Here is a 15,110-nt window from a genome sequence, read left to right on the forward strand (position 1 = left end):
CCTTTGAGCCTGGGAAATTGAGGCTGCAATGAGCTATGATCGTGCCACTGCATTCCAACGTGGGTGACAGAACAAGACCATGTCTCAAACAACAACAACAAAAATGTAGAAGAAGGAGACAGTACATCTTAAAATTTCAAGCTTCTCAAAGAATATTCAAGAATATGGAATGGTAATTACACAAGATAAGTGAAAAAAATCAACTTAAATAATACTTACAAAATTATTCCAATTTTGTCAAGATTTTGCATGTATATATGAGCATAGGACAAAAAGATGAGTTTATGCTATAAAATGTTAGCAATGGCTTTATTTATTTATTTATTTATTTATTTAATTTATTTATTTTTGAGACAGAGTCTCACTCTGTCGCCCAGGCTGGAGTGCAATGGCACGATCTTGGCTCACTGCAACTTCCACCTCCTAGCTTCAAGCAATTCTCGTGCCTCAGCCTCCTGAGTAGCTGGGATTACAGGCATCTGCCACCACACCAGGCTAATTTTTGTATTTTTAGTAGAGATGGGTTTCACCGTGTTGGTCAGGCTGGCCTCAAACTCCTGACTTCAGGTGATCCACCCACCTCTGCCTCCCAAAGTGCTGGGATTACAGGCATGAGCCACTGTGCCCGGTTGAATTTTTTATTTTCTATTGCACATCACTCCTTTATTATACTGATCTGGAAAAAGGATTTAGTACAGTTGTGCTCAAATGAACACTGTACCCATGTTGCAGGGCCAAGCAACTAGAACATGATTCAGAAATCAGTGAAAGACATACTTGGACGAGACCAAGAAGCATTTCACTGCCACAAAACAAGGTGGGAAGGGATTCTAAAACACACAGCAGGAAGCACTCCTGCCCCTCAGAGGTCAAGGAGCTTGTCCCATGTTGGTATGAGGAACGGCTTATTTTCTGATGACCACATGTGGGACTATTTCAACTGCCACGAGAAACCCCAGAAGGGTTATTGTTTTGTATTATTTATATATTTTATATATATATATCTATATATATAAATTTTTTTTAAAGTAAAAGTAACACCTAAACTAAATTCAGGATTGATCCCAACCTTCTAGAGCCCATTCCTCTGGGATCAGAGAGGAAACAGTCGTCACATCACCATGCAGGGTACATCCATCTTTCACCGGAATGACTAGAGCCCCCAGGCAGTGGCCTGACTGTGGAAGAGCACAGGACTGGCTCCAGGGCGCAGACAGGCTCTCTTGCTTCTTCTCATTGGTCATGGCTTAGCATGGTTCCTCTCCACAAGTCCTTAGTAAACAAAGCACTCGCAAAAACCCAAGTCACTACCTTTAAACTCTCTTGGCTGAGGGGAGCTTTCCCACAGCTTAGACTGAGAACCTGTGCCCTAGAAGTGCTATTCTGACTAGATTGTATGAAGCGAGTGGGTGCAGGAGACAAAATGGCTAAAATGAAATTGGGAGCCACTGGTCCCCATCTGCAGCTACAACTGAAGATGTCTATAGATGTGGTCAGTGTGACACGTGCAGGAGGGAGGGGCAGAGGGACGTGACAGGCAGGGACAGTGCTCCTGGGGACAGTAGCCTGCCCGCTGACCTTCACTTCTTGGCCTTGCCCGGGGCAGCCACAGCTTCCATGGCTTCATGCACTGTCTCTTCATCCCCCAGGAACTGCATGGGCTTGATGGGCTTCGAGCTCTTGTCCAATTTATAGACAATGGGAATACCAGTCGGCAGGTTCAGCTGCATGACAGCCTCTTCGGAGAGACCCCCCAGATGCCTGACAATGCCTCAGAGGCTGTTGCCATGGGCTGCAATCAGTACCCATTTCCCTTTCTTGATCTGGGGCACTATTTCTTCATTCCAGAAGGGCAGAGCTCGGGCAAGAGTGTCCTTCAGACTATTACAGGAGGGTAGTTGATCTTCTGTGAGGTCTGCATACCTGCGATCCTTCCTTACGTTGCTGTAGAAAGGATCACCCGGCTCCATTGGAGGTGGTGGGACATCATAGGAGCTCCTGCAGATCTTCACCAGGCCTCACCACGCTCTGCAGCAGTTTCTGCTTTATTGAGACCAGTTAGACCCCCATAGCGCCGCTCTTTGAGGCGCTAAGTCCTCACTACTGGCAGCCACATCTGATCAATGGCATCTGGCACTGTCCAGAGGGTCCGGATTGTTCTCTTAAGCAGATATCAAACTCGTAGCCAGCATCTGGCAGCGCCTGCCCCCCGCGCTTTGCCTCCTCGTCGCCTGCTGGGCTCAGGTTGGCATCGTACCAGCCACCGAAGCGGTTCTCCAGGTTCCACGCAACCTCGCCCTGCTGGATCAGCACCTGTTTGTAGGCGGCGTGGCGGCGGGCTGGGGATGCAGCACCGACTGGGGTTCGCAGATTCCAGAGTGCTTTTTGAATATTTTGTTCTTTATACTTTTTGATATTTGCCAATTTTTTTTGTAAAGAATCTGTTTTCTATTTATAACATTTTTTTTCTTCAACTCTTTTGTTATTTTTTTCTTCATGTTTCTTTAAGTTCCGGGATACATGTGCAGGATATGCAGGTAACAACTGCATAGCAACCCACCATGGCACACATGGATAAATGTGTGCCATGGTGATTTGCTGCACAGATCAACCCATCATCTGGGTATTAAGCCCAGCACCCATTAGCTATTCCTCCTGATGCCCTCCTTCTTCCCGCCCAACACCCAGCAGATCCCAGTGTGTGGTGTTCTCCTCCCTGTGTCCATGTGTTTTCATCATTCGCCTCCCACTTATAAGTGAGAAAATATGCAGATTTCTGTTCCTGCATTAGTTTGCTGAGGATTAACGGCTTCCAGCTCTGTCCACGTCCCTGCAAAGGACATGATCTCATTCCTTTTTATGGCTGTGTAGTTCCATGGTGTATAGGTGCCACATTTCCTTTATCCAGTCTATCATTGATGGGCATTTGTGTTGATTCTATGTCTTTGCTATTGTGAAGATTGTGGCAATGAACATACACATCCATGCACCTTTATGACAGAATGGGTCAAACGGTGTTTCTGCTTGTACATCTTTGAGGAGTCACCACACTGTCTTCCACAACGGTTGAACTAATTTACACTCCCATCAATAGTGTCAAAGTGTTGCTATTTATCTGCAACCTGACCAGCAGCAATTGTTTCTTGACTTTTTTTTTTTGAGACAGAGTTTCACTCTTGTTGCCCAGGGTGGAGTGCAATGGTGCGACCTCAGCTCACTGCAACCTCCACCTCCCGGGTTCAAATGATTCTTCTGCCTCAGCCTCCCAAGTAGCTGGGATTACAGGCGTGCACCACCATGCCTGGCTAATTTTTGTATTTTGAGTAGAGACAGGGTTTCACCATGTTGTTCAAGCTGGTCTCGAACTCCTGCCCTCAGGTGATCCGCCTGCCTTGGCCTCCCAAAGTGCTGGGATTACAGGTGTGAGCCACTGTGCCTGGCCCTGTTTCTTGACTTTTTAATAATCACCATTCTGATTGGTGTGAGATGGTTTCTTATTGTGGCTTTGATTTGCATTTCTCTAATGACCAGTGATGTTGAGCTTTTTCTCATTTGTTTGTTGGTCATGTGAATGTCTTCTTTTGAGAAGTGTCTGTTCATATTCTTGGCCCACTTTTAAATGAGGTTGTTTGTTTTTTTCTTGTAAATTTGTTTAAGTCTCTTGTAGATTCTGGATATTAGGCCTTTGTCAGATGGATAGTTTGTAAATATTTTCCCCCATTCTGTAGGTTGTCTGTTCACTCTGATGATGGTTTCTTTTGCTGTGCAGAAGCTCTTTAATTTAATTAGATACCATTTGTCAATTTTTCCTTTTGTTGCAAATGCTTTTGGTGCAAAACAGTTTTTTTTATAAGAGGATTCTCTCTCTGAGTTTTTAAACCAATCTGTCTTAGTCTATTTCTGCTGCTGTAACAATACCACAGAATGGGTAATTCATGAATAACAGAAATCAATTTCTCACAGTTCTGGAGGCTGGAAAGTTCACAATCAAGGCATTGACTGCTTCAGTATCTACTAAGGGGTCGCTTTCTGCTTCCAAGATGGTTCCTCGTTGCTGTGTACTCCAGAGAGGACAAACGCTGTGTCCTCACACGACAGAAGGGGAAAAGGGATGGAGAGCTCTCTGAAGCCTCTTTTCTAAGGGCACTGATCACATTCACAAGTGCAGAGCCCTCATGACTTAATCATTTCCCCAAAGGCCCCACCTCTTAATACTGTTGCACTGGGGATTAAGTCTTAACATGAGTTTTGAAGGGACACAGACATTCAAATGATAGCAATTCCCAAACATCATTTTTTTCATTTTAAATTAGATCCTCATTTTTATGAAATTAGAAATGAACAGTTTCCCAAAGCCATTATGTTTCTGACTGTTTCCATGAACTTTTTTTGGTGACATCCACTCTGTTAAGTCATTCTTGATTTCTTAAAATAAGAGCCAGTGAAACCCAAGTCTGAAACATCTTATGGGATCAGATCACAAACTTCATTTTCTTCTTTGGGTGGCAGTCTTCTTTTTTGACCACTTTACTGCAAAGACCAAGAGTTGTTACTTCTGATCACATGTGGGTGCTGAGAAGGCTGCTAGGATCATTTGACTATGGAAGACAACAGAATGGTAAAGCTGGGATGATCATGTGGATCATTCTGGAAGAGAGGAAAGCCCAAAGACATTTCCCAAGGCCTTGCAACTAGTTTTTGGCTTATCCAGGTGAGATATTCTGGTATTCATTATTCTAAACTGATGCCACAATCATTTACTCTATCTTCCATCTCCAAATAATGTTACATGACTTGATTGTCTTGTTTTACGGAGGCTTCAGATAAATAATGGCTGCCGTTTGTCATTTTAAAATGGAGAAAAATCCCCTTTCCTCAACAATCTTTTCTTTATTCACAATGTAAATTAATACTAACAAGCCCTCTCAAGCTGGATCCTTAAGCTTTGGGGAGAATTTTCAGTGTCTCACCCACTTCAGAAGCATTTACTTATCATCAGCATTAAGTATGATAGTTCAAAGCAGCATTGCCTGTTTCTGAAAATCAATTCCATAGTAGACTTTGCTGCCTCAGCTTTTTTTGGACTAACTCTTACAAAAATGACTGGTTCCAGCTTCGGAAGTCCTGGGTTGGGGTCCAGTTTTCCCACATAATCACTGTATAAACTCATTCAGGTTGTTTAACTTCCCTGATTATCCAATGATAAAGTGCTAAATCATCACAAAACATTTCATTTTAAATTCCTTTTTACTTAAATTCGTTATTTTTGTATGGATTTCCCAATTTTTCTTATTAGAGCAGCTCAAGTAGTATGTTTCCAAAGCAGAGCTCTTTAAACCCTGTTTTCTTTTCTCCCCTTCTCTCTCTCTCTCTCTCTCACTCTCTCTCTCATACTAATGTGCCCACACCTACACCACTTCTCTCTCCCTTTGTTTCAGAATACTTAACTCCAGGGTGACTTAGGTTGCCATTTACTAATAGGTGCAACTTGTGTGAAAGGATGAGCATTTTGAAGAACTGGGTGAAAACTCAGTTGGAAAAGCACAGGAAGCCTCTAAATGAGAGACAGCTGAGTTGGGACAAGCACACAGAGTGCAGACTAAACTACGCCCGTGCAAGGTGCAGGTAGGTGGGCTACATTCACATGATCCTCCTGCTTTCTCTGCTGCTGCGCCGGACTTCAGGGCACTGTTTAGGATTAGGCACAGTGGTGCCGGTGGGGAGGGATGAGGGAAGGCGGAAATCTTATCTGGTTGCTTTTAGGCTGTGCTTGCCTGGGGCAGTCACATTTTTCTAATTTGTACAAAGGTGTCATCTGGATTAATCAGAGTTGTGGTAGAATTAGTCTAAATTTCAGCAAAAACTACTATGAGTAAATATTGAGTCACTGAGAAAGATTTTATTTTTTATTTTTAGAGACGAAGTCTCGTTCTTTTATCCAAGCTATCATACCTCACTGCAGCCTCCCACTCCTGGGCTCAAGTCATCCTCCTGCTTCAGCATCCCTAGTAACTAGGATTACAGGCATGAGCCACTGCGCCTGGCGATTTTTAATAGACAGGTCAGGAAATGCCTAAATTGTAGCCGGGGTCTAGGTTACACAAAGGTGGGAACTCTGATGGATCTGAAAGAAAAGGTGGACCATCTTTCTAAGATGGGTCTACATCAATGCAATGACTGCTTTAGTCAAATGCTTTAATGAAAAACTAAATAATGCTTGCTATTGAAACAGCAGACTGACACATATTATTGACAACTCATGTACATAAATATTCTTGGATCGAGTGACTCTAAAATATCATAAGAAAATATAAAAAACAGATGCAATTAATGCTTAATTTCGCTTGATTTTTGCTAGCAGGGTTTGGAGGGCCTTTCTCCTTTACTCTGGGCCTAATGTCATTTTGGCTGTCCCTTGGCCCACTTAAATCAGCCTCCAGTCTTTGAAAAGAGGCCATGGCACACTTTAGATAGGAAGCAGACAAAATAAGGTCAAATAAAAGTCCGAGTAAGGTGGGCCGCAATTCTTCTTCTCATGCATTTCAAATTAAGAGGGACTGTAAGGGTTAACTATAAAGTATTCCACCTTGAACCCCCGCACTCTCTTTATCTAGCACACCATAATAAAAGATCAAGAGTTCCTGCTTATTATCTTATTTTTCCTGCTTGCTCCACCAGGCTAAGGCCCAGTCTGGTTATGGATTAACACGGTGATCAATAGTAAGCCTGCTGTCTCTCTCTCGGCAGGGGAAAATGAACTCAAAATGCAGTCAAACTCTTATTGATCAAGGATATAGGTCTCACTTTCATTACCTCTGTCTCCTGATAACCCACAAATAATGTGATGAGTTGCTAATCTCTCTGATTTTCAATGGACCCTTCACCCTTCCTGTCTGCACATTGCAGCTTTTATTTTCATCTTGATACACACTCTGTGTAATTCATGTAGCACTAACTCTCACTCTCTTACCGTCAGTCCTGGTCAATCAGAGTTAATAATATCGCTCTTCACTGGGGATGGAGGCTTCAGCCAGTTCAAAATAGAATGTCTCCAAACGAGGCAAGGAAATACAAGATGCAGACAGCTCCTTTCAAGGACAGAGAGATGTGAAGTCTTCTTGGTGAAGCAACACTCAAATCCCAAGATCTGACCTGCTTCTACCAAGGTAGAAGATTCACAAACTTAAACGTTCAAGTCTCTTGCATGGCTAATTTTATCTTAGCTTCTGTTTCTCAGAGGACATGAACGGAGTGATGCAAAGCTTTTTACCCTGGTGGTGCTAGGAGTGGGTCCCCTCCTTCTTGGTGCCTAAATGGTCATGGAATTTCTATTAAATAGCTGGAGAGAATACCATGGGAACCTAGAGAGAAGCGGACCTTTAAAATATTGTGCTTATTTATTTATTTATTTGAGACAGAGTCTCGCTGTGTTGCCCAGGCTGGAGTGCAGTGGTGCGATCTTGGCTCACCTCTGCATCCTGGGTTCATGCGATTCTCCTGCCTCAGCCTCCTGAGTAGCTGGGATTACAGGCATGAGCCACCACACCCAGCTAATTTTTGCATTTTTAGTAGAGATGGGGCTTTACCTTGTTGGCCAGGTTGATCTTGAACTCCTAACTTCAACTGATCTACCCACCTTGGACTCCCAAAGTGCTGGGATTACAGGCATGAGCTACTGCGCCTGGCCTCTTTATTTTATTTTTTATCTGTCTATCTATCTATCTATCTATCTATCTATCTATCATCTATCTATTATCTATCTATCTATTGACATGGTTATGAGACTGTCTAATTTTTTTTTTTTTTGGTAGAGACAGGATTTTGCCATATTGCTTAAGCTGACCTCGAACTCCTAGGCTCAAGCCATCCACCTGCCTCGGCCTCCCAGAGTGCTGGGATTACAGGAGTGAGCGAGCGGCCATGCCTGGCCTGTGTTGATTTATTTAATTAAAGGTAGAGCAATATAACAGAAACAATGTGGCTTTTGAGTCAAAAGCCCTACTTTAGAGTCTTAGATAGTCCACTTATGCAGGGAAACGAGGACATCGTGGAAAAAAAATATCACTTAACTTTTCTTTAGAAAATTTTCATCTGCTTTATACATAAAAATGGTCTTCCTTTCCAACTTAGATTTGGCAGAATGGCTCCTGCAAAGAAGGGTGGCGAGAAGAAAAAGGGCCATTCTGCCATCAATGAGGTGGTGACCCGAGAATACTCCATCAACTAGTGTCCCCTTGGGCACTCTAAGAGATTCGAAAATTTGCCGTGAAGGAGATGGGAACTCCAGATGTGCACATTGATACCAGGTTCAACAAAGCTGTCTGGGCCAAAGGAATAAGGAATGTCCCATACAAAATCCGTGTGCGGTTGTCCAGAAAACGTAATGAGGATGAAGATTCACCAAATAAGCACTATACTTTGGTTACCTATGTACCCGTTACCACGTGAAAAAATCTACAGTCAATGTGGATGAGAACTAATCGCTGATCAAATACATTAAATGAAGTTGTAAAATTGTAAAAAAAAAAAAAAAAAAAAGGACCCAAATCAGTTTTAGGAAAATGATTCCTGTCACAAGCATGGTTATTTTTTTAGTTTATTAGTAACATAACTTTACTACCATTTTTGGGGGGATTCTGCAACTTATGACTTTTTTAAAGCAAAGCAAAAAGAAAGGAAAAAACCCTTCAAATTTCATAATGTGTGATATTGCTTGGGCATTTGGCTTATCAGAGATCCTCAAGTATAAAATGGCATTGAACACAGGTATAAAAAAGACAACTAATACTCACTGTTTTCCTCAGCTGAATTGTTAGAATTGAATTCAAACAATGGTTGCTTTTACCTCTTCGATATAAAACCCCAGGAAGGCTCACCTACCTGAATCACTTTTGTGAGTAAAATCATAATATTTTCTGCTGCCAAACTGATTAAAATAAGTTACCATGACACCAATTCCTCATTCCTGAAGAAGATACGAGATGACCAGCTGCAACTAAGCAAATACTTTGCTCGCGTTCAGCCCATAGGGTCTGGATGCTGTTTTCCAGCTCCAGTCCAAACGATTTGCACACCTGTTGAAGAGAAAGTAAAATATGACAGTGGTACAAACTCCGGGGGATTAAAGCGATTTTCACTGAGCTCTTAAAGCTGAGGTAATTGCAGGTCTCATTTTCTTCTTTTGTTCTGCAGAGCTGCATGTGAAATTTGACAACAAAGTCCTTGCCCCCTTTTTTGCAAGGGACTGGGTGGCAATTTCTTCAGTTTTCCCCCTTTCCTCTGTGCTGAGTCACTTTTGAAATTCTCTCATTTCCTTTGGCTTCATGGGATAAGATAAAAGGAAAATCTATCCAGGGCAGGCTTTTGTTTATTGGGCAGATTTTGGAAGTAACTTTAGAAGTATGTTTTTTTTTTTAACCTATCCTTTTAAAATTCTGATATCAGACAGCTGAGAGAATGAGAGGAAAAGGTGGTTGGTGAAGGCTGGTGAGAAAGCTTACCCTGCTTATTTTGTAAACACAGGAGGAGAAGGCACTCAGGGAATGCTCCCCTCTTGGTGTTCTCTGTGTTCTCATGGTGTGCAGTGTCATATACATCCAGTCTCTGATTTGCTGTACTTCCCAGGCTGAACATATGCTGCAGAATACCTTTGATGTTGCCACAATTGTGCGTGTGATCTTCAATCACGGATGTCATCAAATTTTATTAAACTTAATATAGATAAAACCAAGACATTATTGATTAGTTCTGCCATGCAAACTTCCCAGGCTTCCTCTTCGAGTGGTTTTCTTCTGGGGAGGCTGTCTTTATCCTTTCAATAATGCTCATGCCCTTGGAGCCACTATGGCTTCTGAGTTTTCTTTTGAAGCCCACATCAATCATATAATTAAGACAAAGTTGTATTAATACGACTACAGCAATCTTGCCATATTGGAAGGCATGTTCTCTGGTCTGCTGGCGCAGGTTTAACTCATGCCCCTCTTTCATGTGAGCATAATTACTGCTGTTCTTTTTTAGGGTTCTTCGTGGTATATTTTCTGTTAATCCAAATTTAACCAGACACACCCCTGTTTGGTTTTAAACTTTTCTACCTTATTAATAAAATTAACTGGATTCTGACAAAGAAGGTCAGATTCTCTTTCCCCTTTGTAGACATCTTCTCAGCCACTCTATCCACGAATGCTGTCTGGTGGCATCCAAGCATGGCCAAACATTCAGATGGAAAATGAAGAATCCAGAACATCTCCCAGATGCCCCAGGTGACCAGATATTTGGCGTCGGGTGGGCATAGCATCCAGATCACTGATAAAATTATTTTCCAAATCTTGCTGTCTGGGAGTTTTTGGCATGAGGCAAACACATGCAATTTCCAAGCCCCACCCCCGCCCCCATCCTACTGCCTTCCCTTTTCTCCCACACTATTGGCTAATCTTACTGTCTATGTTTTTCTCCCCTTCCTCTTTCCCCGTATTTGTGTTGTGGGTTCAGTCTTAACATCTAATAGGAAAACATGGAATGGAAGGCAGGTGGGGGAGCTCAAGTTTGGGAATGAGACCCAGGCAGGTGGCAGTTCTAGCTGGATTTCTGATCAGCCGTGTTTCTACTTTCTAAGACTTACGACTTTGCTTTCCAACCAGGTATCTGCATTCTTGGAAAGAAGGAAACCGACTTTCAGATGAAAACATCACATTTCTCTGAAGAAAATGCCTTTGGTTTTAGTTTGAAGAGGGTTGGCCTCCTGCTGTACTTGAAAAAAAAATCTCACTTTTAAAACACAAGCAACAGATGAATAACCTTTTCCTTCATCATGTCTAGTGATTAAAGCATACGGTTCTCAGTTTAAATAAGATCGTAAACTATCTTCACTATAGGTTCATGTTTGAGAATTATTTCATGAGCTCTTGGCAATTCAGCATCTGCTAGAGGTTTGTTCAAACATCTCATATTCATTTAGGATTTTAGATTTTTTTTTTCTAAATCAGCTGGGCCATTTACTCACTTTCCTGGAGTAATGCCTTCCATTGTACATCAGTGTTGTGAACCCAGTCACTGGCACTCACAAATGTCCACGGGGGAACTGTGCATTTGTACAAAGTATTTGTATAGCTTTAAAAAAATTCTAGCTGACCTTAGTGACTTTTTCACAAAAACCTTATAGAAAAGTCATGCACTACTTTTTGACTTAGGTTTTATTCCTAAAAGTTTTGTCAGTGGAAACAGGTACTTACCATTTCTTTTAGCAAAAAAAAAAAAAAAAAAAAAAAAAAAGAAAGAAAGAAAGAAAGAAAGAAAGAAAAGAAAAGAAAAGAAAAAAAAGGAAAACTGTTTGCCCTGTGCATTTCCTGTTTGGCCTCAGCTGACAGGAATCTGCCCCTAATCTTGTTACCAGTGTTAAGCATCTCAGGGACATGAGAGCATCTGCTCCCTTTGCTACATTTGGAAAAGTGGTTTTCAACCTTAGCTGCACGTTAGCATTACTTTAGCAGTTTAAAAACATATATTGAAGCCTGAGATCCACCCCCAGAAACTGGGATTTCATTGAACTTTGGCTTGTAGCTTATTTGGTGAACTATTTTGGAAATTGGTGGAGTAGATAGACACAATAAACAAACTACTTTAAATCTTATGTTAAGAGTAAGACAGGATACACACATATATATACAGAATACAAATAAGCAAGCAAAGTAACTAGCAGTTGGGTCAGGGACAAGCCACTTAACCTGTGTGGCTTTGCTTCCTCATTGTAATCACCAAGTTCCCGTCTGCTGTAGGACATCACTGTGATCTGGGGTTCCCTGCCAGCCCTCCTCACTCCTTGGCCTCTCATTCTTCGAATTGGTCCAATCTTCTGCAGCTCGGATAATCTTTTATGCCTGCTGTTTCCATTCTCCCTTTCTCAAGACCCTCAAATGACTTCCCATTAGCTTCTGGGTCATATTCAAATTATTACCTATTGGTTTCAAGACCTTAAGTCAGGCAATCCCTTTTTATGTCACTTTTAATCTCTCCCCTTCCTGCTCCATTTGTGGCTGTCAGAATCATCTTCACCAAGCAACCCTTGTTCCTCTGTCTCTCTCTCTCTCTCTCTTCTTCTGAGCCCTGCTTGCTTTAGCCTATCAGGGAAACTTTCTAGATTATGCCCACCTGACTTCAACCATTCTTCCCATCCTCCTAGTGTATAACCCTTCCTGCAAACCTCAGCTACCTACCAGTGATTTAAAACCTTGTAACTAGGTTTTGTTGACCTGAAGAAAGCCAGAATTGCTGGGCAGTTGCCCAGGGGATGCTTCTCACACAAATCATGGAGAGATGACCAGAGAAAGGTATTTAAAAAACACAGATGGAATCATTTGTATTCTTTGCACACTATCCACATGACTTGGTGGTTCCCCCAAATCACTAGTCAATATATTGTCTTTTCTCTCTTCTTGCCTATGTTTCCTAGCACTACTCAGTAAATCCTTAAAATGGAAATAGAAACCAATACCCTAGATTTGGAGCAAATGTGATTAATTTCTTGTTGTAAAATATGTGAGGAAGTAATGCAAGAACCAAATTGTTGTTTTAACATTAATTCAGATCTCCTGAGATGGATTTACTAGCTTATAAATACATTTACAATGGGTCACCAAGTCTCTCACTTTGAGTTAATTTTCTAATCATCTCTTAGATAAAAGAGGAAGAAGGAAAGGCATCATACATATCTTATAGCCTCTGGATATCTTCCCTTTATGCATACTAAGCATTCAACACATATTTTTTGGATGAAGTAAAACTAGCCTCAAAACTTTTTGACAACTGGATGCAGTGGCTTATGCCTGTAATCCCAGCATTTTGGGAGGCCAAGGTGGGCAGATCACTTGAGGTCAGGAGTTTGAGACCAGCCTGGGCAACATGGTGAAATCCTGTCTCTACTAAAAATATGAAAACGTAGCTGGCTATGGTAGCACCTGCCTGTAATCCTGGCTACTCGGGAGGCTGAGTTGGGAGGATCACCTGAGCCCAGGAAGTTGAGGCTGTAGTGAGCTGAGATTGTACCACTGCACTCCAGCCTCAGGCATGGGAGTGATACTCTGTTTCAAAAACAAACAAACAAACAAAAAACAAAAACTTTTTTTTACTTCTCGGATTATTTGTAACAGAATCACCAGTTAGGGTGTGTGTGTGTGTGTGTGTGTGTGTGTGTGTAGAAGGTTGCCTGTTAAAGTAGTTTGGGGCCCTGAAACTGGATTTACTACATTTTAGCAAACACCAGGGGATTTTTATAGACACTAAAATTTGAAAACCACTGCCTTATGATAATATTCAGAAATACTGTTATAAATTTTATCTAGCATTCAGAATCTATCAGCTCAGTGAAACAAACACCCAATTAAGAGACAAGAGGCTTTTTCCTCCATCCTACCCCTATACCTGTATCTTACAATGTGCAGTTACTAAAGCTCTGGGAAGTCAGTCTCGTATGTAAATCTTTTGTTTACATCATTTATCACGTTAGAAAAATGAAATCATAGTCAATTTCACAATAGTCCGGCCGGCTAATGAGCTATGCTTATCATTAGTTCTCTTTCAGTCTTGAGCTTCTCTCTTTCACCATCAAATGAAAGAAAGAAAACAGCATGCTACAGGACATTATTTTAAACTTTTTAAATTCAGGGAGACTTTGTATGTAGAAAACAATGTTTGGAAGTGGCAATATATTCAAACCTATACTGATTTGAAGCTAGCAACCACCAACAATTATAATGCAAATAATAATTAATGTAAGATGAATACAAATAGAGATTCTGGTTGTCCTAACAAGATATTCCTTTTTAGGCTGTTTTTTGAGTGGATCATGATAAAGCAAACATACTGCTTTAAGGACGTTGGGGCAGTGCTTATGCTGCTTTCTTTCTGGCCCATGTTGGGCCTCTTAGGGTCACTCTACAGGATGGAGGAGAAAGACAATACAAGAGGGAATACAAGAGGGGAAGTAAAAGGAGCCAGATAGACCCCATTCACACACATTTACGATGATTTTACTACAATTTTACACCCCTTAGGGATTATTATTATTATTATTATTATTATTTTGATGGAGTCTTGCTCTGTCGCCAGGCTGGAGTGCAGTGCGTGATCTCCACTCGCTGCAACCTCTGCCTCCCAGGTTCAAGCCATTCTCTTGCCTCAGCCTCCCAAGTAGCTGGGACTACAGGCGCCCACCACCACGCCCAGCTAATTTTTGTATTTTTAGTAGAGACGGGGTTTCACCATGTTAGTCAGGCTGGTCTGGATCTCCTGAGCTCGTGATCCGCCCGTCTCGGCAACACAAAGTGCGGGGATTACAGGAGTGAGCCATTGCCCACATTGCCCACCCCCACCTGCCACCACCCCATTTAGGGATTTCCATAGTTTGCATTCAAAACAGCTGCACTATGTTTTGGCTGCTTTTCTCAGAGTCTTGGAGGACTGAGACATTTGGGGGAAATTTACATTGCATGTTCAACACCCAGATGGGAAGTTCACAGTTCACCAGTGGAATTTTACTTTCTATAGTTAAGGGTTTCTTGAAGCCCTTTAAGATCCTGAAGGAAGAGAAAGCCAGAACCAAATAAGAGCTCCTTAAATAAATGATTTAGGATATTTGATGAATTATTAACTTTTTGGGTGAGGTGTCAAATACAGGGTGTCTCTCTCTCTCTGGGATAGTGTGCATGCCATAGGATTATTGTAAAGATCAATAGAGGTAATCCACGGCAAAGTGCTGAGCAATGTGCATGGTGTTTAGTCTCCTTATTGCTGTCTTTAATGCTATTTCTATTAACTATATCTTCAATATATAAAACATACAATAGACATTGTCCAGTATAATTTAAAACTATGTTAAATTTTGAAATGGAATACATGAAAACTTTGACAACTGGCTCCCAAGGCAATCCTAGATTTGAATTCCATTGGATTCAAATGTGTGTATAGTCTCCTTATTGCTGTCTTTAATGCTATTTCTATTAGCTATATCTTTGATATATAAAAACATACAATAGATATTGTCCAGTATAATTTAAAACCATGTTAAATTTTAAAATGGAATATTTGAAAACTTTAACAATTGGCTCCCAAGGCAATCC

At 41.4% G+C, this 15,110-nt stretch overlaps 1 long non-coding RNA gene and 2 pseudogenes across 1 annotated transcript; 2 read left to right on the forward strand and 1 right to left on the reverse strand.

The window, feature by feature from the left end:
* Nucleotides 1-1,580: 1,580 nt before the first annotated feature.
* On the reverse strand, nucleotides 1,581-3,032 carry LOC467770 (phosphoglycerate mutase 1-like; annotated as a pseudogene).
* A 1,477-nt stretch (nucleotides 3,033-4,509) lies between these two features.
* On the forward strand, nucleotides 4,510-10,840 carry LOC134808572 (uncharacterized). The gene is made up of 4 exons (XR_010151831.1): nucleotides 4,510-4,711; nucleotides 5,439-5,625; nucleotides 10,153-10,259; nucleotides 10,638-10,840. It is a non-coding gene; the product is annotated as an uncharacterized LOC134808572 (long non-coding RNA).
* LOC107968486 (large ribosomal subunit protein eL31-like) lies at nucleotides 8,132-8,487 on the forward strand (annotated as a pseudogene).
* Nucleotides 10,841-15,110: the final 4,270 nt, after the last annotated feature.

This window comes from Pan troglodytes, chromosome 16 (assembly GCF_028858775.2).
Source record: "Pan troglodytes isolate AG18354 chromosome 16, NHGRI_mPanTro3-v2.0_pri, whole genome shotgun sequence".
Lineage (NCBI taxonomy): Eukaryota > Metazoa > Chordata > Mammalia > Primates > Hominidae > Pan > Pan troglodytes.